This window comes from Podarcis filfolensis (assembly GCF_964270895.1).
Source record: "Podarcis filfolensis genome assembly, chromosome: 3".
Lineage (NCBI taxonomy): Eukaryota > Metazoa > Chordata > Lepidosauria > Squamata > Lacertidae > Podarcis > Podarcis filfolensis.
This window is the reverse complement of record NC_139606.1, coordinates 52,558,597-52,580,367: the sequence shown is the minus strand read 5'-3', so window position 1 is coordinate 52,580,367 and position 21,771 is coordinate 52,558,597. Positions and strand designations below refer to the sequence as shown.

Below are 21,771 nucleotides of genomic sequence, written 5' to 3'. Positions count from 1 at the left end.
AAAACAAAAACAAAAAACACCTCCAGCAAATAACTAAAAACAAGAAAATCAGCAAATTAAAAAAAAAAAGCCCTAGAAGTTTAAAATCAGGGAATAAAATCAATTCATACAGAAACTTTTGGGTTCTGTCCATAAAGCCAGTTAAAATGCCTGGTGAATAAAATAACTTGACCTGCTGTCTGAAACTTGGGAGTAAAGGTGGCATGTGAGTCTCTAGGGTATTCATAAGGGGGCCATCACCACCTGCCTCATTTCTGAATGTAAGGGAGCACAAAGAAGGGTCTCTTATGACAGCAAAACACATAGCACATATTTAAATGGTACAATTTGGTCCCACAACATGTAGCAATGGCTATCAACTTCAGTAGCTTTAAAGGGGGATTCTGTTAATTTATTGGGGCAGGGAGGGATAAAGCTGTCAATGACTATCATATTTAGTTATTATGTACTACCTCCAGTGGCAGAAGAAGTATGTTTCTGAATATCGGTTGCCTGAGGAACATGAGTGGGGAGAGTGCTGTAGCACTCAGGTCTAGTTTGTGGGCTTCCTCCAGGCATCTAATTGGCCACTGTGAAATTAGATGGACGTGTTCTAATCCAGTAGGGTTCTTCTTCTTATGCTCTTACGTCTCATTTCTTGTGATGTCCATTCAGGTATCTGGGTCCCATTCCGTATATGGTTGTTAAGGCTTTTGAAACTCATGCTGCCCAGAATTATGGCTGCAAACAAATAAGTCAATAGAGCTGTTTCTGGTGACTGTTTCTGTCATCTAGTCATTACATTCTGCACCAGTTTCCAAGGCAGCATCACAAAATTAAACTATGGGATTTGCTTTCATAAGATGTGGAAACGGCTGACAATTTAGGTGGCTTTAAATGGGCATTAGACAAATTGATACAGGATATAGCTATCAATGGCTACTAGTCATGGTGGCTAAATGCATTCCGCAGGATCAACAGCAGGAAGCCTCTTGTGCTGCAGAACAAGAATAGGAGAGGACTATTGCCTTGATGTCCTGCTTGTATGCTTCCCAGAGGGATCTGGTTGGCCACAGTGGGAAGCAGAAAGCTGGACTAGATAAGGTTCTGCTTTTCTAATGCTCATCTAAAGTTAAATGTAACCTTGTTTCTAGTATAAACAGCCTGCTGTTTTACAAATGTGTATTTTCAGAAGGCAAACGCTTGTTATATGTGCTGAGAATAACTTTGTACACTGGACCATTAAAAAAACCAAATCCAGAAGATGGCAACAATATTACTGAACATTTTGTTTAATATACTGCAATCCACCAAAAGTGATCATTAACATATATTCTCCTATTCTATGTACCCTACTCTGAATTTAGTACCTGAGTATATATTTTTTACAGATTATGATCAGACATTCTCCCTTGCTTTTGCTTTCAGTGGAGGAGTCTCACTTGCCTATGTGAGGCTACATCTCAGGTTCACAGCTATTGTTCTTTAAAAAATATTTGCAAACAAAGAAGAAAAATATTTTTGTTTAAATAATAGCTTTCAATTTGGAGATGAGGAGTTTATTAAATGAAAAGAGGACTCTGGGGTGGAGATGAATGGAACTGTTTTGCTGTATAGTGAAGTGACAGCCCCTAAGGTGCACTAAATTTTATCTATACAGCTCACTGCATTTTGATAGTTGCAATTATAAGCAGAGGCGGAAGATAAAGAGGGTTACCTTTTTTACAGTGACAGCTGAAGATTATAAATCAAAATATATTGGTATGAATGAATGATAAGTCAGTAGACTTTAGTTCAGAGGTAAGGAACTTGTAACCTCCAGAACTTGTAGTTCTGGATTGTCTAGGTTTTAGAGCTTCTCTCCTCTTGTTTTGCCTGGTGCTTTCCTTTATCTCCTTTGTTGTATACTGGAGAAGGGTAGCAGGAATCTTCACTATTTTTATCTATTATATACTGTATTTTGGAAGGTTGTTTGTTTGTATGTATGTTTGTTCTCTATGGGTTCAGCCACATCTCAAGATGTAATCACCAAACTTGGCATGATGGTTCCTGAGGTGGGGCAGCGGACTTTGTCGCTATTTGGATGCCAGGTGCCATTTTGAATCAAGATGGCAGACGAAAGCACCAGTTTCGTGTGACTTCATCCATTTTTGGCATAGGTTCAGCTGCCTCTTCACTGAACTTGGCATGAGGGTTCCTGAGATGAGGGTGGCGGTCTTTGCAGACATTTGGATGCTGGTCACCATTTTTAATCAAGATAGTGGACCAAAACATAACTTTACCTGATTTTTGGTATGATGGATCCAAATTCACAAATTACACTATCCATTTAAAAATCACAATATTTATTGCTTTCTAAAAATTCCCAGGTATCACCAAGCACTCCTCATTAGTTGTCTATATATGGCTGGGGCAGCGTGTGTATTTGTGTGCAGAAAAGTAAAATCTGTTTCTTATATGGACTGTTGACAGATTTTAATGAGATTAAGATTCGACTTACTGTTTGAGAACAGCAGTGAATAAATACTACTAACAAAGTCTCAGTTATTAAAAGCTCTAGCATGTCTGCGTGTTAGCCATGTGGCTGTTACAAATTAGTGAACATACATTTTAAAAATGTTTTTCATTCCTAATTGCATTAAAAAAAACCATCTCAGAGTTTTGTTTATTCACACTGCTGCTGAACCTGTAAATCCAGCTGTGTCACTGTGTCCACTCTGTGCTGGGCCTCAGCTAATATTATTGAGGATGCAAATTCTATGGAGTTGTTCTATGGACAGCAGCCAAAATAGAAACTGTTTTGAAATTCCTATAGTTGCTTCCCATAGGAGAGACCAAGGAGCCAACATATGGCAGCAACTTGTACATGCCACTGTTGTGACCTGTATAATTTTAAACTAGTGACCCTGAAGGATCTTGATGTTATGTATCTTGGATTCCTCTGATCTCCTGTTCATTTGCATGTTACACACTACTGTCTGCATTGCAGACCTTAAGAAAATGTCAGATTGTAAAATCCCATGAGTAACTTTAAGGGTTTGACCTAAATCCTTGCAGCAAGTAGAAACTTAATTAAGCTAGACAGCTGCACTCTTGGCCCCAGTGATTTTGCCAAATATTGCAAATTCTGCAAATATTGTCTCATCTTGCCTTTAGATGTGCCATTTATGTAGCTGCTACATAAGAACATTTAAAATGTTCTTGTAACATACTTGCTTCCAGTGATTTCTGAAAGTCTTTTTGGGTCTAATTCATTGTAATACAATTCATTTTATGACTACATGCCCATTTTTTGGTGTGAAAATGTAATGATTTATATATATGTATAATTGGCTGGCATCCTGTGGTGCCAGAGAAAAAGACTTGCCAATCTCAAGAGTGTCATCTGATTCCTAGTTTTGCAAGCTGCTGTGATCTCTTCACAATATTAAAAATTAAAGCAAAGCAACGTTACGATGATTACAAAAGGCTTGGTATTTTGGTTGTGGGTTCTAAGGGTTCTGCTTATAAGGAAAGAGACCTAGATGCAAAAAGAAACCTTTTAGAAAGAAGTCTTAGGAGGAGGAAGAAGTGGCGTAGATTCAGTGGCGTAGCGTGGGGGGTGCAGGGGGGGCCGGCCGCACCGGGCGCAACATCTGGGGTTAGGGCAAATCCATGGGTTAGGGGGCACAAATCCATGGGTTAGGGGGCGCAAATCCACGGGTTAGGGGGCGCAAATTACTTGCCTTGCCCCGGGTGCTGACAACCCACGCTACGCCACTGAATAGATTGAGTATTCACTAGTTTCTGGCATTGTTCACCTACGCTGAAGTTACTGGCAAGCTAAAATCTGGAGTGGAATCTCTTTTACTAACATATGAGCATGAATGTCAAGTGAGCAAAATAAATTGTATAGGTTAAGAGAATATAGGAGGAAACATGCTTTGCCGTCATACTTTAAAACATCACATGCTGAGTAGTAAAAACAGCAGATAATAAGAGGATTTGTTGCTGAGTTTGTTTTTTTCAGTGGCTGCTGTGACATTTAAATATGGAGCAGAATATGTAGCAATGGATTTCTAGCTCATCCTGTATGATGGCATATAAACACTTTGATATATTTAAAAACTGGTTCATATGAGAATGAAAACAAAATCTTCTTGTCCTCAAAGAAAACAGCAGAAACTTCTTAACTTGGCTTTGACACAAAGCGACGTTTGCATGAGAGCCCCAGCTGTTGCCTGAGATGAGCTACTGCTGTATTATTTCATTCAATATGCAGGTATGTATGTCATGTTCTTAATGAAATTGTGAAACCTTGTAAAAAGACACTGTTAGGCCTTGACCCCTTAAAAGCACTAAGTTGTTTACTAGAACCAGCTGAGAAATTATTCAGATGGACCTGGTTGGAGTATTTGGGAACCTGGGTATCTGAGAATACAAGTTAACCAACCACTGAATGTTGAAAAGTTTTGCATTTTTTATTTTTAAGTTACAGTGGTACCTCTGATTACATACGCTTCAGGTTACAGACTCCGCTAACCCAGAAATAGTACCTCAGGTTTAGAACTTTGCTTCAGGATGAGAACAGAAATCGTGCTCCGGCAGTGCAGCAGCAGCAGGAGGCCCCATTAGCTAAAGTGGTGCTTCAGGTTAAGAACAGTTTCAGGTTAAGAACGGACCTCCAGAACAAATTAAATACTTAACCTGAGGTACCACTGTATTTTATTTCTCTTCCTTGTTAGCCTTTCCCAGATTTAACAAGAAACATGGCAAGAAAGTGCTGAAACATGCCGTCTTCTTTAACAATTTTTTTCTTTTACATAGGTTACTATGTGCCACCAAAAAATCTGTATGATTTTTGAGTTTCATAAATGTTAAGGGCATTGGGTTCCTTTGCAGGTTCAGAACTTGAGTGGCACTGGTATGTGTCGCTCAATACCAGAGTCACTGGTATGTGACTCTGAATATCATTTCAGAGTCAGACACTTGTGAACACTAATTCTGAAATCTTGATTTGTAGTGTTCCTGCTTTCAGAGAGGAAAGGTTGGGGAAACAGGAGAGATCTTTCACATGAATTTATTGCCTAGAGGATAAAAGGAACCTGGGGAGATCAGTGTTGTGTCCAAATTGCTCTCCAGACATGGTAAGAGCATAAGAAGAGCCCAACTGGCTCAGCATCCTGTTCTCACAGTAGCCACTGTGCATTTTCTCTCCATATTGATGTTTAGTCCAATTTAGCACTAAAGAACAGGTTTTCCCTGGGAAAGGAGCAGGGCAAGGGGGGAAACCACTCAGACTCTTGTTCTGGGAAACCCCAAGAGCAGATTTAGGGGCACTTACGGGGAGAAGGATGTTCCATCATGCAAGGCGAAATCCTTGTACTGACAGAATGTTCGCCATAGTGCTGCACTGAATGCAATGTAGGGTATCCAAACACAAATTCAAGTATGCAAAATTGTGGGGTGGGGTGGGATCATCAGGATATGGCTAAGCACCTTAATGCTGCCCCCTTTCTGTGTGTGCCTTAATGCAGATTAAATAAATAAATATCACATGCAGGAATGTTTTTTTAATTAAATGGGCAAGTCTTTTTCAACTGTTTCATTGGGACTGCATGATCCCCAACTGCAACAGTTAATACTGAAGACAAAAGTTCTCACTGGCTTGCGCTGATTTAAAAAATAAAAAAGGATATGGGAACACTGTTATTTTGTTACTAGTTTGAACAAAAATTCCCAGGGAAAAAGATAAAAATATGTGGGGTGCTTCCCATGGGGTTCATAGTTGTCTTGTGCTATTAAACAAGTAAGATCTCATGCTATATATTTTGCATGTGGTGAAGTCATTAGGTTTCTTATTTGAAGTGCTTAAAAATAATAAAAAGAGACCTTTGTTATACAAGAATTATTATGTATGGTGTGCCCGTTTCAATGCACTTAAAATAAAAAGATCTATTTAACTTGCAGCATTGTAAATCCATTGGGGTGATTAGAAATGTTTTAAAAATACAACTAAAATTAAGAGCAAAACCAGCAGCCCTATATCTTGCTGAGCCATCTGTTTGCTGTTTTCTCCAACCACATTTTCCAATGTTCAACTGCTTTCTATATTATACTTGTCAGTTTTGGTGTGGAAGGGAGCAAAATGGTGAAAAGCTTTAATATATTTTCTGAGTGGGAAAGTGTGCCATTTTGTGTGTGTGACGCTGCTGGAAGTCTTCTGTGGAATTTTGCTTTGCTGAATGTTTTATTGGCGTATCAGTATTAATTGACTTAATATTGTCAGATTTGTTCTCAGAATGCCTGTTCTGCCTTCTGCTCCTAAACTTAAACATCATTGGAATTTTTTTAAAATACCCCTAGTGTATGTATATATGATATACAGTGAAAAGAAGGAAAGCGTGTCCATGAATATTTAACATTTTTATCATGTGAAAGAGAACTTCAAGAACCCCGCTTCATAGGGATAAATAGCTTGCATTTTGCCACAGAAGTTTTCATTCTTGGGGAGCTACAACTTTGCTTATTCATAGTGGATCGGTCTCATCAATTCCTTATCTTAAAGACTATCAGACAGGATCCAAGTTCCAAAGGTAGAGGAACAGCAGTATGATAGGACTGATATCTTCTTGGCATAGGAGCCAGCTCCTAGGGGCCATGGGGGCTTTGGCCCCCTGCAAAGTTGATGAGCATTCCCATTCAAATGGTGTGCGTGCACCGTGTCATGTGATTGATTATGCGGGGTGGGGCTTAACTAGACAATGTACTGGAATTCTTTGATTTGGTATATAACATTGGCCTGGTTCTCGCAGCATGGCAAGCCAAAGTGTGGCTTAGCAAAGCTCCACAAATGTGTGGGGTCCTGGCAAAAAGCTTGCAGTCACTTTGCCAAGGTAACAGATCGCAGTTAGCGAGGAGAAAGCTTAACCACAAGTCCCAGTTTGGATGATATGCGAAGCCAAACCTTGGCTTAGTTCAAAGTGGTACAACAGTAAAAAGGACTGGGGGGAAGCAAAGAGGTTGTGAGCTTCACTCTGGGAGCCCACACATTCATGCCATCTCTCTGCACTCTGTCATGTGAACCATTCCATTATATTTTGGTGATAGTTGCGTAATTTCAGCTATGACCCGAAAACTATTACTTTTTAAAGCAGCCAACTGATGTTAGGGAAGATGCTGTTTTCAGCCTGATCTATAATGATGGGGTAAACTATCCTGATCAAGCTTAAAAACCGAGACATGTTACTCTACTCAGAAAATTGCTCAATTTATTCTCACCCAATTGTCAATCAAATCAGATTATATGATATTCCTAAATATGTCCTTGGGAGCACAATAATGTTTTGTTTCCTTCTTCAGCTACTTTCCAACACCTTAACGTTTTTGCAGATCTTAGGACCAGCAGGTCTCTCCCTCCCTTCCACACCCCTCTGATACATGGCATGTTGTTATAGCCATGCTGAAAATGCATTTTTCCTCATGCAGCTGGCATCTCTCAGGGTGGAAGGGAAGACTTAAAATCTTTACTCGCTTGGATTTTAATCCAAACCAGAGACATTGCAGGGCTATGATGCTTGCCCCATATTTGAGATGATGATTGCAAGCCACCAAAATTAATGTATCTGAGCAAGGAAATGTATAATTTGGCAACTTGACTACTCATTTGAATCTGTTCAGTTTTGCTCCTAATCTCAAACCCACTGATTAAATGGGGAGTAATACTAATTTTAATCTGTCATTGAAGCTTTAGTAAAGCTATCAATTAAATCGATTGAAAATTGTAGCCCTGGAGAAAATTAATTCAAAAGTTTATTATTACTAGTGGGCAAAAGGCCAAAGCAGCATATTAGCACAGACTTATAATCTTCACAATACAGTTGCCTAGTACATATTAATGTTGTAGTTATACAAAGAACACTTAATTATAAGAACAATCGTTTCTTTTTATAAAAACACATTTTAAAAGACTGTTCCATAGGTCAGAAAACAGCTTACTTAAGCCCATACATATTTATGGATAAAATTATCAGTAGTGAACACCCTTGAAATTCATAGGTCCCATGTATGAGAAGGTTAATGCATAAGTTTATATGAGATATTATATTCAACATCAGGCCTCTTCTTTCTTTTTCAGAGGAACCATAGGCTAAATCCTGTAAATTATAATGTTAGTCTGATTAGTTGACATGTGTTCATTTCTGTTTTTGGCACAAGTGGATGTCCCATGTGCTAACGTGATCAGCGATAAAATGGGTCAGAAAGAGAAGATGAGTATATTTATCTGTGCCAGGGCATACTTCCTGCTCCTGAGTTGTGCAGGAAAATCTACACTTCTTTAAAACAACAACAACAACAACAACAACAACAACAGACACAGACCAAAATGGCAGAAGAAGAAGGCACATGCACCCTGCCCTTGGGCTGAAAAGATACTTGCATTCCTGAGATCCCAGTTCCCCCTCCTAATCTTTCCAACCATGAGGCAACATGCTGCCATTTAAGTTACAAGAATGCCAGCAAAGGGGAAACTACTGTGAATTGTGCATAGGCACCTGCACATCTTCCAGTACTGATTTCTTTGCACACAAGACTTCCAACCCCAAGAGTGTCAAGCCTTTTAAAAAAATCATGGCCTCTTTCAGCCTTGGCCAACCTTCTTGAGGCAACACCTCACTCTTGCACTCGCACACAGGCACACGGCCTGGATCAGGCCACTGAACTGGAGGTTTGCCACCTCTGCTTTTAAACTGTAAAGGAGGCATTATCCCAACGTAGCACAGCCCTCTGTGACTGGTGGCTTCAGTGGGTGAAAGGGAGAGAAAACAAGCTACTTCTCTCCCTCCTTGCCCCTATCATGAGCCGGTGCCACTGCAGCAACTTCAGGAGATGAACCTGGTTTTTCTGCCTTCAGTCATAAAGCCAAAGACAAGCCAGGTGTAGTTTCTTGGAGGGTCTTGAGCCTGTTACTTCCCAGATGGGGCACATGGAGACCAGAAATAGCTACCTGCAGAGATGGGTGTTTGGAGCCAAGCTCAGGGAGACCCACCCCAGTCCTTATACCTTGGCTAGGTGCTGCCCTGTTGAGCAGAGGGAATGCAATGGTTATCCTAGTTAGGTTGTATTAATCCATCTGAGAAGTTCCACATATGGAAACATGTTTCTTTGCATGGATTTCCCTTTGTTTAATTAGGCATGCATCATTGATCAGAGTGCTGCTCAGTTATTTGCACTACATTGTTTTCACTGGAGTGAGCATTTGGGCCTTATCCAAATGTGCATCCACATGCTCATTCCACTGAAAACAATCCACTGCAAATCGTCATCAGCCATTGCCAGTCCAAGTTAGTGTCTCTTAATTGTCTAAAACTGGAATTGGAAATAAGCTTCCAGCAGTGAAACATGTTTGTGAATTTTTTTGTGTATCACAGAGAACAGCAATCCTGTCACATACTGGGATTGCATAAACTTTCTTTTTTTACATAATCTGGATAGCCTTGGGACAGCGTAATCAAAATGTTGACTATTCTAGTCCTTTAATTTGTACTTTTGGCAGGAACGTCACATATTCAGCATCACCTACTTCAACTGCAGCTAAAATGCGGTTTAAGGCAACATGACAAACTCATTCTGTACTGTCTTTAAAGTGGTTGCAGAGATGTGAATGCAGAATAAATCAAATCAGATCTCTTACCTGGGTCTGCATACTAATGCCTTTGCAGAGCTAACTGCTTTAAGCTTAGTGGTCTTCAAACATTTTTTCCAAGTTGTTGTTGAATTAAAACTGTGATGTAGCTACTGGAGGATTCTAATGAGTTATATATTGGTAAAGGACAGTCAAGTTTGAGTGAATTTAAAGAGTGTAGTGTAGGATAGTTGAGATATTTTCACTGGATTTGCAATGCAATCCTGTACTTAGAAGTAAGCCTGAGCTATTTCTAGGGATTGATTCCCAGGTAAGTGTGAGTAGGATTGCAGCCTAAATGTCTGTAGGAGCAGCATGTGAAGAAGAGATTATTTAATTCTATGATTCTAATGGAAAATGTATAGAAAGAAGTAAGATTGTTGGTATCAGGGTTTCTGAAAGATCTTGCTCAAAAAGGTGGCCTAGGAATTCATGTTGCATCCATCTCTTTGTATGAGACAAAAATTGTGTTTGCATTAGAGTTGCTACAATTTTATTTAGTTAGTTTTCTTCCTTCCTGCCAAATGGTGAAGATTTATATCAGCATAGGTGAAATAAATTTATGGAAATCCATATATTGAAACTTTCAACAAGAGCCCTAATAGTGAATGTCACAAAGGAACAGGCTTTCCTCCTCCCCATGTAAACTGATGGGTGTTCTCTTGATCCTCTACATCTGGTTGCTTGTTTGTTTGTTGTGCAAGCATGCCAAATCCATTTTAATTTAACAACCTGAATTTCAAGTATGTATTTGAATACCACCTGCTAGTCTGGAAGAGCCTTTGGACTACAGACTATGCTGGTAGACTGTATGGGAGATACTCAACCTTGTTAGCCAGTAAGGAATCTCCACCACTGGGCAAAGAATGTCTTTGTTTGGGACCCATCTCCTGACCTGAATACTATTTCATATCTGCTTCGTGCCAGCATCGTAGAAATGCTGCGGAGTAGACAGAACTGATGTAATTTCTAATGAAAGGACGCAGCTAGATGAGACAAAAATAGAGGAAAGAGGATAAGATTTGTTAAAGGCTACATGGGAATGCAGTAGAATCTAGCTGACCCAGCAGTGTGTAGAAAATGTGAGGTCCAGGAAAATCTTGACAAAAGTATATTTTGCTTTAAGGAGAAATCTGTAGGCAGAATAATGTGCTAATTTGGTTGATGTAGAGGATAAGGCTGATGCAAGCGTGACAAGAGGCATTTAAGACAGGAGTATACAAGACAAAGACAGATTTCACATGCTTAAAAGGGCTTTTGAGGTTCTTTCCCACTGCTGTTGTGCATGTGTGAAAGACAAAAATGAAGCATTAATTGATGTACATACTGTATAATGCTGTTAAATTGATTGCTGGCCATATAAGATAGATTTACAATCACATTTCATTCTGCATTTTTCACGTGTGTTGCTGTTGAGCAGATTTTTTCGAAATCTGCAATAGTTTTAGTGATCCACCAACTATTTTCCATAGAGCTTGGCTTACTTGGGAATATGTTTTTTAGCATTTTAATCTCTCCTCACTATGTCGTTTTGGTTACTGTTAAGGGGTTCAGCTCCTTTACCCAATTCTACTTCCTTTTCTATGATTGTGTCAGCACATTCCAAACCTTTCTTTCTTCTTTGATCAAACCAATAAGGTCAGGAAAAAGCCTTGTCTATTTCGTCGTTGTTTTCCAAAAGGGCATGTATAATTTTATGTTGTTGTTTAAAAACCAACAGCTGATAAGATAACTTTCGATTTCACCAGGGCTTTCCATGGTGTTGTCAGCTTCACAGGAAACTGGAAGGGAAGAGAGACTGAATAAATATTCGAATGAAGTGTGGGTAGGAAGGAGTAGTGTAGAAATGTGAGTTAAAGACTTTATTGACAGTCACCAAGAATGACATGATGGGATTCTATTTGCATCAAGTTGCAGGAGAGTATGAACCAGTACACCGGATAGGCAAACAAGGAAAGTGTTACCTACCACCCACTATCAAGAGGGGAGGGTGGCAGTAACAATATCCAAAGCAGGATATTGGATAATCCACAGGAATAGTGGATGGGGTGAAGCAGGGAGAATTTCCTGAATAGCAATTTAACTGCTTGAAAATGCAGATGTGATTTGGGCTAGAGGCACATAGAGCTATGCACTCCTGAGAGAAGGACAAAAGGAGAAGGACAAATCAGTGACGGTTAGTGTAGGGGGGGAAATAATCAGAGGTGGAGTGGTAAATACTAGTCAATTCATTTTAGTTTGTAAACTGATAGTGAGACTTAAAGGTTTTAAGGATTGGAACAATGGTAATGAGTGTAGTGGCAGAGAGAGAGAGCTTTAGGACATCCATTCTCAAGGTATTTGGCATGAGTGGAGGCTAGCAAAAGAGGTTATATAGTAACTAGACTAAGTAGCAGAATGTGGCAGTGGCTTGGATGTGCACAGAAGGAACAGAGAAGGAAAGTGCAGAGTTGAGTCATTGTTTAGCTCAGTATTCTTCTGCAGAGTGCATCAAGAGGTTGATGAAAGTATGTTCAAACATTTTATCCTTGTTGCAAAAGACAACAATTGCCGCCCTTATTTTTTTTCCTTGAAAAAAAAAGCCTGCATTCATAGTGGAGTGTGTGTTTTTCAAATGTGCATACAATACACACAGTAAATTTGCCCAGTATTTCTAAATCTGCTTGCAGCTTAAAGTGCAAACAATTCCCGATATTTTTAAGATAAGCATTTTCAGAACGTGGCTGGCATATTCATTGGTCTGCATTAAACGAGGCTTGTGGCTTCCAGCTCACAAAAACAAAAAACAAAAAAAAACAAAACGTGATGGCTGCAGCTCACATAAATAGGATCACTTGTCCCCCTCAGCTGAGATGCTAAAGGGTGAATAGTCATAAAAACTGAATAAGCTTTTCTTTTCCATTTCCTAATGAAGCCACATGGTTAAGCAGTGTGTGGGAAGCTTGCCTATACCACAACTGTTCAGTTCATAAACAAATTATTCAAAGCTAGTACTCTTTGGCAACTGTCAGGAGCAATAAAATATTAGGTACGCAAAAAATATTTCTTTTAATACGTTAAAACTATCTGGGTGTTAATGTGGTGGGTGCTTCATGCCTGAGGGCCAGGGATTAATGAATTTGGGTGAGGACTGTAGCTTAGTGCCTCTGTCCCAGTGCTGACCTCCTGCATACCTGGATGACATTATAGGGGTCTACCATTGGGCAGCTACTGATGTCTCAGTCTCGTCAGAGGGCAGCACTGCTGCCACTGAACAGAGGAAACTGGTGGGCAGATGACCCATCTGATGGGATACTGCTGAGGTTTCTCAAAACTAGAACCAGCTATGCTGTCCACTATAACCCCTAAATGATCTCTGGAACCTACTTTGTTTATACTGCAGCCGCATTCTCCATGTTATTATAATTTTGAAAGTAACTACCATTAACCTTTCTATGCTGTCTTACATCGTGCTGGGATCCCTTGGAATAGTGTCAGACTGGGACTATATCTCCCATAATCTTGTTTGCTTACAAGTAGAAAAGCTGTGGAAGATATCATGCGGATGACTTCTTGTTTTGTTCCAATAGTAATAATAATTTATTAAATTTCTCTACCACCCTTTATCTGAGATCACAGTGGTTTACAATATAAAAACACAACAATGCATAACATAGTAACAAACAAAAACAATAACACCCCCTGCCACAGTTTAAAAAGCCATCGATTGTTTAATTAGCCAAAGTCCTGGAAGATGAGGAATGTTTTTGCCTGGCGCCTAAAGATATGTAATGACAGCACCAGGCAAGCCTCGCTGGGGAGAGCATTTCACAAATGGTGAGCCACCACAGAAGAGGCCCTCTGGACCTTATGTGGAGGAGACGCACGAAGAAGGGCCTCAGATGATGATCACAGGGTTCAGGTTGGTTCATATGGGGAGAGGCAGTTACTGAAGTATTGTGGTTTAAGGGTACAAGCTATTTAAGGCTTTATAGGTCAAAACAAAGCCCTTAACTACAGTTAATTTAATTTTAAAACAAACATTAATTTGTGTTTGTGGGGTTTGTTTGTTTTTAGTGATAAATCTATTAATTTGTTTTGCAATGGCTGCTGAGAGGACATGTTTTCCTCTACAGCTAGAAAGAGTGTGGAACTTTGGGCTTTTGGTTAATTTTATTTTGAAACCTTTCCGATAGAAGAGATTATAGTCTTGTTTTTTCCTTAGCATTGCTGCCGCCTTGTTTGTTTAGGAAGGGCCATAGCTCAGAGGTAGAACATTTGCTTTACATGCAGGAAGGTCCCAAGCTCAATCCCTGGTCTCTCTAGGATGGGCTGGGAAAGACCCCCGCCTAAAAGCCTGAATAGCTGTTGCCAGTCAGTATAGATAGATGGACCAGTAGTCTGACTTAGTATATATTACTACATCTGGTAAAATGAATCTTTAAACAGTTTAGCACCAGCCACTAATGTAAAACTCCCATTTGGACATAAAAGTGTATGTCATTAACTTACATTAACTGTCCTCTTCTAGGAAATGGCTTATCCTAATTTCTGCTCACCTTCTGCATGTAACAGGCTTTCACTACCCAAATATTTTATGGTGTATTTAAATACAGTGGTATCTTGGTTTACAAACTTAATCCGTTCCAGAAGTCTGTTCTTAAACCAAAGCATTCTTAAACCCAGGTTTGCTTTCCCATAGCAGTGGGGGACTCAATTTACAAATGGAACCCACTCAACAGGAAGGAAAACATGTTCTTATTCCAAGGCAGAGTTCACAAACCAAAACACCTACTTCCAGGTTTGCAGCGTTCTTAATCCAAGTTGTTCATAAACTAAGCTGTTCTTAAACCAAGCTACCACTGTAGTTATTTTCTTATCAGTGTTGTAGTGTTGCTGAACTGGCTGCAGCTCTCAGCACCCTTCTGTTTTTTCCCCCCATCATACCAATCAGACTTGTGATTTGGTATCTGACAAGTAGATAAGATACGAGGGAAGGAACTGATGTATCAGTTAGTTAGTGGTATTACTAAAGCACTGGCACCAAGCATCCTGTCAGTCATCATGGGGTTTCCTCAAATGTAGTTCTTGGAGGCATTTGAAAGGCATTTCTTCTGAGGTAGTAGGTTACAGAGAACCATAACTAGCCTGTTAATATCTCCTTCCTCTGAGCTTTCTGGTGGTACTTCCCTAGTCTAGATAAGCAAAGCTTTTAAGGAGAAGATGGACAGGCATACATGAGTTTATTTGCCCAGAGACGTGTGCAGCCTTATATATGTGAAAGAACAACAAAATTGTATTGTGGCTTAAAAGAATCTTAAAAGCGGACAAATTTATTATGGTATATGCTTTAATGGACTAAAGTCCATTTCATGCTTTTGCAGGTTATAATGGCCTTGATAAAAATAGTTCAGCCAGTGATGGAAACTGTGAACAGAAGATGAGGGAAACTCAGCAGGCAGCAATTGCATCCAATAGTAGACTACAATGCTCTGGTGTCGGTTTTTCTGAGGAGAGGCTTTGTAAAAAGGAAAATAGCTATTCTACTTCAGTGACAGCATTTGTTGTTTTCTGTTTGGCTTTCTTTACTTTTGAATCAGGAAAAACCTCCAAAGAAGCCCTGTGAGGGTAGGAGAAACTTTCAGAAGTCTGTGCTTTATAAAGAATAACATGAATGATTAAAAATAAAAAGGAAGTGAAACATTTTGAATTCCAGCAGTGCCACTGAAAAAGAAGTGAGGATAGTGTGAACTGGCTTCAGAAGTTAGGGGAGGGTTTATGGGCTTACAGCAAAACTGAAATAGGAGGCTGGGTGGGTTGTTCACAACAGTTCCCCCCACCCCATAAGTGAATGAATCCACAGATTGAAATGAGCTTCCTAGCGTAAGGGTGGGTCCTTGTCACTACTTCTCTTCCTTCCTCACCCCCAGTAACCCTGGGCAATGGAGAGGGAGAGCATCAGAATGAGCTTTTAGATGCTAAAGTAAGGAACAGATACTGCAAAAGCCCAGAAGGAGATGTAATGCAGAAAGCTAAGGAAAGCCAAGCAGCAAGAGATCAGCAAGTCCTGTGCCCTCAGCTACTCCTGTGACATGAATATGTCCAAAGTCATACTCCTCAAATGGAAGAGAATTTTGGTGAAGGCACTGAACAATGTTCTTTTAAAACATTTTGGTGGCAAAATGCAGAGACACAGAAAACCCTAATTTTGTAACTTCTCCTTAGGCTTTATTTATACAGGCATGATCTTACCTGTGTAAAGTCTTCACATGTGCCTGATTACATTTAAATGCAGTTACTATGTGTGCTTTCCCTTTCATGTATAATGTCATCATCCTAACAAAACCAGGCTATTGATCACTGGCATGCTACATTTACAAATCAATTGGCCAGCATACATGGCAGGTACATTTTAATGCGACTGAGCACACATATGAAGTATACATGTTTAAGGACTTTCACCATGGCCCACTATCTTCTGGAATTAAGCAGGCCTTGGTAAGTAACTCTTGGTAAGCATTGTCTTGAAGTAGCTCTAACTATCAGTTTCCTATCAGTTCTGGGGCAACAAGATTCCTTTCATGTGCTTTGATTAGTTGAGTCTGTTCATTTTTAACAATCACATACCATTTCTTCAGTGCTGTTCTACCCTCCCCCCATGGCAAACACCTCTGCAGCATCTGCATTGCTTCTGAATAGTGTGTTAAGGGATGACTGGCCCTGTGGGTTAAACCACAGAGCCTAGGACTTGCCGATCAGAAGGTCGCAGTTCGAATCCCCACGATGGGGTGAGCTCCTGTTGCTCGGTACCTGCTCCTACCACCCTAGCAGTTCGAAAGCACGTCAAAGTGCAAGTAGATAAATAGGTACCGCTCCAGCGGGAAGGTAAATGGCGTTTCCGTGCGCTGCTCTGATTCGCCAGAAGAGGCTTAGTCATGCTGGCTACATGACCCGGAAGCTGTCTGCGAACAAACGCCGGCTCCCTCGGCCAATAAAACGAGATGAGCGCCGCAACCCCAGAGTCAGCCACAACTGGACCTAATGGTCAGGGGTCCCTTTACCTTTACCTTACCATGTCAATGAGTCTGTTATTCCATCTTCTTGGATGAAAATAGTGAAAATATTTGGAGTTTGCAAGCTGCCTAGAGTTTTTAAGTAGAAAAAAAACCTGGAGGGTGACTTGAACTAAGTGGAAAATGTTGCAACCCATGATGTGTTAATAATTCCTGTGGTGGTATGTTCTATAGACATGGAATGATTATCAGGCTACACAGTCAAGACTTAACACTGATTGTCGGCATTTTTGTTGTGCTGGAAGAACAAATGAGTCACACAAAGAACTCAGTCTTGAGATAATCTGAGATATTCTGTTAACTTTTGAGGATTAGCTTCTCCTTGGTCGAAAGGGCAATTTGGGTTTCTTTTCACATTTTAGTTCTCAGTGGGAAGTTTGCTTTAACCCCCATTTGCCTCTTCAAGGGGTTTTTGGATGGGAAAGCACATTATATTTTAATGAACTAATAAAAAACAATTTCCCTATGCTTTGACAGATGTTTTGAGTAAGACCTCTAGATGCATTGCTATATGGTAAACTTTTAACTGATTTAATAGTAATTGCATCTTCTTAAAGAACCCTGGGATGCAATCCCTAGTTGATACTGGTCTGAAGTTTTTGCATGTTAATTTCGGGGCTGCAGCAAAAACAATTATATTCAGTCTTCAGGGGTTTTGTACAGAGGCTTAGCTGCTCTTGGCCACACCATGTCCCTGGGATGAGAGAGTGACCTTCCCCATTACCTGCCCACCACAAAAGTAACCATTCATCCCCTCCCTTTTATGGAGGATGAATGGTCCTCCAAAAGAGCATACATTTATCTTAAACACACTTACTAGGGAATAGGCCCATTGAAAACAGTAGGACTTACTTCTGAGTAAACATGTATATGATTACAGTGCTAGAATCCAAGCAAATTCTTTGAACTTTTGCCAAACAGCAAAAGATTCTTGGGAGAAGGCCGTGATAGTTAAAGATATCTTCCCTAACCAATATGAAACTTTGTAGTATCTGTGTGCCCTGGGTATGCTTTTCTGAAACCCTCCTCTCATACATGAAGTACCCTGCTTGCGTTTTCATTTTGCTTGTGGCTCTTGGTGAAGTTGTGTGATTGCCTCATCATATGCTTAGCTAGCAATTTAAGCCTGCCATGCAACCGCAAAACTGACAGAAGCAACTTGAGCCAAAGCTTGATTAAATGCAGGTTGTGCTGTGAGCTAGGTAGGTTACACATGAAGCAATTCCACAACTTTTCAGATTTTGCAGGTGTATTTATCCTATATTCTTGATGTACCAATACGTTGACTCTTCCTGTAACTGGCATGATAACTTTGAAATTTCTTGAGGATACGGGGCATAAATTAAATGAATTAATAAATAACATAATATGCTAATTGAATAGAGATGTTGGGTACCAGATGCAGGCAAGTCCCCATTTGCACACATTTGAGGCACGTAGAACTGATACGCGCACTGTTTTCAACACCGGAAAGGGGGGGGGTCTTACGTACGTCCTGCCAACTCGTGCGGTGCCTTGGAATTCAACCCCTTTGCAAACAGGGAGTTGCCTGTATGCTTCTTTGAGTGGTTACTTGATTCTCTTTGGGTACTATGGGAAGCTACTGAATGCGTTTCTAAAGTTATCATTTAGTCTAAAACTAGTTTTAAAATATTATATGCCATGTGGCACTAGTATGTGGTTCAGAGCCTGTTTCTAGATCAAAAGGCTGTGTTTTCCTCTTGCTGAGTAGACCAGTGCATTTGCTTATATATAAAAATGTCCTTGTCTTTTCTGCTCAGCATTTGTTCTGTGAAATAGATCTGTGTGAATGCTAAAACAACTTCCAAATGGAAGTGAGACTTATAGGCAAGCTAAATGACACAGTTTAGAGTATCTGATGTTTCTATAAATATATAGGAGGGAAAGTATAGCTTGAAAAAGTTAAGAACTTCAAAGGGCTGACTTTATACTTTTCAGAGGCAACTGTAGCTGTGGATAAAATAGAAAGAAAGGAATCAATACTTGTAATTGCATGGATGGAGTTAAAAATATCTTTGGAGGTTAGAAAGTTGTTAACATGACAGTTGCATTTATGCTACAAATCTTTCCCCAGAGCCTATAATCATACCAGAAGTTACTGTAGATCTATATGGCTTTGCATTTTAACATAATCTTCAAAAGTAGAATAAATTTGCACGAGTTTTGGATTTCCTCAGCAGCAAATGTGGTGAATTAATTTTCAGTCAAGGAACCTCCAGTTCAGTTCTGTAATGTATAACTCTGGAAATTATCAATTGCTTGTTTCCTTTTTCTTCCAGGAGAAGATTAAGAAACCACCTTTCATTCTCGTTTTTGAAGGAAATGAATTGAGAATCATTTCACATTATCAGTGATTAAGAACATTCTCTAGAAACTTGTTTGTACTATCAAAAACCTATCTTGTTTTAAAATACAGTTGTACCTCGGGTTAAGTACTTAATTCGTTCCAGAGGTCCGTTCTTAACCTGAAACTGTACTTAACCTGAAGCACCACTTTAGCTAATGGGGCCTTCTGCTGCTGCTGCGCCGCCGGAGCACGATTTCTGTTCTCATCCTGAAGCAAAGTTCTTAACCCGAGGTACTATTTCTGGGTTAGCAGAGCCTGTAACTTGAAGCGTATGTAACCTGAAGCGTATGTAACCCGAGGTACCACTGTATTTCCTATTGCTGTGGGTTCTAATAAGCCATAAGATGGAGACAGTAAACCAATAGTGAAAACGAAAGGCTATCAACCAGTAATCTTTTTAAATACAGACAGGATAGCCAAGCAAAAAAATGTAGTAAGCTGGATTTTTTAACCAGGTAAGAAAAATCCTTAATACAGCCCTTTGTCTTCATTTGCCTTCTGCAAATGTCTTTTGATCTCCAGTGTTGTATGGGGTCATGCAAAGGGATCTACAGAGCATCCAGAGATCCACCTGTCCCACATTCTTTTTCAGTACTTCCTCTTTTGGAATACAACAGCAAAATTCAGATTTGTGTGCACTTATCCACCTGAGATTTAGGAAGAGTAATGTGTATTGTTATAAATGGATTCTAAATAGGAGTCATAATGCATCTGTATACAGCTTTAAAAATTTCTGTGCTAACTGCAAACTAGAATGGATTTAATTTCAAACCTTATTAATTCATTCATAATTTCAATTTTAAAAAATAGTAATTCTGAAAAGACTTTTACTAGTAGGGCTTTTGGAGGATTAGGCAATTGAGGGGATTTACTAAACTGATGACTCTTTTTTTGCTTTTATAAGTTTTCTCCTTTGGGCAGCACTTTCTAAGTGTTACCTATTACAGCCGGGTGAATTAAATCAACAATCTGAAAGAAGCACTAAGCAACTGCATTAGAGTTCATTCTTGGAAACGTTCACCTATATCACACAGTACTTCCAGGAAGGAAGGCACTGCCTTTACACTGTAGTTACCTTACACTTTAATTTTTTTAAACACCAGGAAAAAGAGGAGACCTTCCTGGAACTATTTCCAATAAGATGAAGTAGAAAGTTTCATACCTTGTCATCAGTAAAGAACACACAGTAAGGCATCCATCAACACAGTGGCCTGGTTCACACGTCACAGTAAGCCAAGTCATGGCTTATCAGGACTGTGGGAATCTTCTGGCTTCTGGAGATTAGGTTGCCCCCACTTTGTTTCTTGCTGGTCTTTTTAGCTCAGCGTGATACAGCAGCTGTATCATCCAAATCAGGGATTATGGTTAAACTCTCTCTTCCTTAGCTATGATCTGGAACCAAGAACAAAACTAGTGCTCTTTCCTTCATGTACCACTTCAGTGCTTTATTTCTAGCTTGTATTAAGCCACAGTTCCCTCTTATGTCAGAACAAGACACTTTGGCTTAAGGTGTGTTATATTAACATATGACATTAAGCTAGATATGACATTAAGCTAGAATTCCTTGGTTGGACATAATGGGGTAGCTGTCTTAATACAATCCAGAAATGAAGTGCCACATTGGTATGAAAGAGGAGAAAAATTCATCCCTGGCATTTGTTCTGGCTTCATAATCATGGTTTATGAAACCTGGAATGATCATCTACATCATGCCATTATATCTGAATAGCTAAACCATGGTTTGCAAATGTCCAGAAACCATGATTTGAAATGGGTTGGTAAACCATGGTTTGCAGTACATCTGTATTGATTAGAGCATGATTGTGATTATTGCTCTAGAAACCTCGTTACTGTAGAGATAGAAGTGTTCAAGCAGGCAGAAACCAAAAGCTCACACTGTTGTTTCCTGAGCACAATCTGTTTAGCACTGTGGTTACACTTGCAGGTTGTGTCACTTCAGCTCTTTGCACCTCTCCTCTGTTCAGAACAGAAGGGAGGGGGGGTACCCAGTCCTGGCATCCAATGAAAAGTGTGCATGTTAAGGGGGGATTATATAATGTATGAGAGACTGAGCCACTGCAAATAAGAAGAGCAAACAGTGTTTTATGCATTTTAGATTTTAAGGGAGTATATACTGAGACCTTTCAAGAGATACTGGTCAGGACGCTGCTGGCCGCTCTGGAGGGCACCAGGTTGGTAAAAGTTTCCTTGTGAATTCATAGTAACACCTGGGCAAGATATATTCGATGTAGCCTTTGAGTTTGCGTGTGGGTTTAGGGTTTTCTTGATAGTTTATCAAATTATGCTTTACAGGAGGGTTGACAGGGAAGAAGGACCAAAGCACAGCTAGACTAGTAGCGGTGATGATGCATGTCTTGCTAACTTTTATTTGTGTGGTCGTTTCCTCCTGTTTGTAACTGTACAGTGGTACCTCGGGTTAAGAACTTAATTCCTTCTGGAGGCCCATTCTTAACCTGAAACTGTTCTTAACCTGAGGTACCACTTTAGCTAATGGGGCCTCCCGCTGCCGCCACGCGATTTCTGTTTTCATCCTGAAGCAAAGTTCTTAACCCGAGGTACTATTTCTGGGTTAGCGGAGTCTGGAACCTGAAGCGTCTGTAACCCAAGGTACCACTGTATAAGGTATTTTCTACTCTTTGGTGTACTTTCAAAGAGAAATGGAAGAATGTCTATTTCAGTGGCATTCG

The 21,771-nt window shown here is 39.9% G+C and overlaps 1 protein-coding gene across 26 annotated transcripts in view; it reads left to right on the top strand.

Annotated features, from left to right (window-relative positions):
* FYN (FYN proto-oncogene, Src family tyrosine kinase) overlaps positions 1-21,771 on the top strand; it is a 105,885-nt gene that overhangs the window by 10,271 nt on the left and 73,843 nt on the right. For 6 of the 26 annotated variants that reach the window (XM_083608590.1, XM_083608600.1, XM_083608591.1 and 3 more), the window contains exon 2: positions 4,131-4,240. The exons of 15 other annotated variants lie outside the window; for them this stretch is intronic. The gene's annotated coding sequence lies outside the window, so the exon portion shown is untranslated. Of the gene's footprint in view, positions 1-4,130; positions 4,241-4,981; positions 5,106-21,143; positions 21,256-21,771 lie in introns of those variants that run through there. 5 more of the 26 variants (XM_083608584.1, XM_083608596.1, XM_083608594.1 and 2 more) reach the window with 5 other exon arrangements.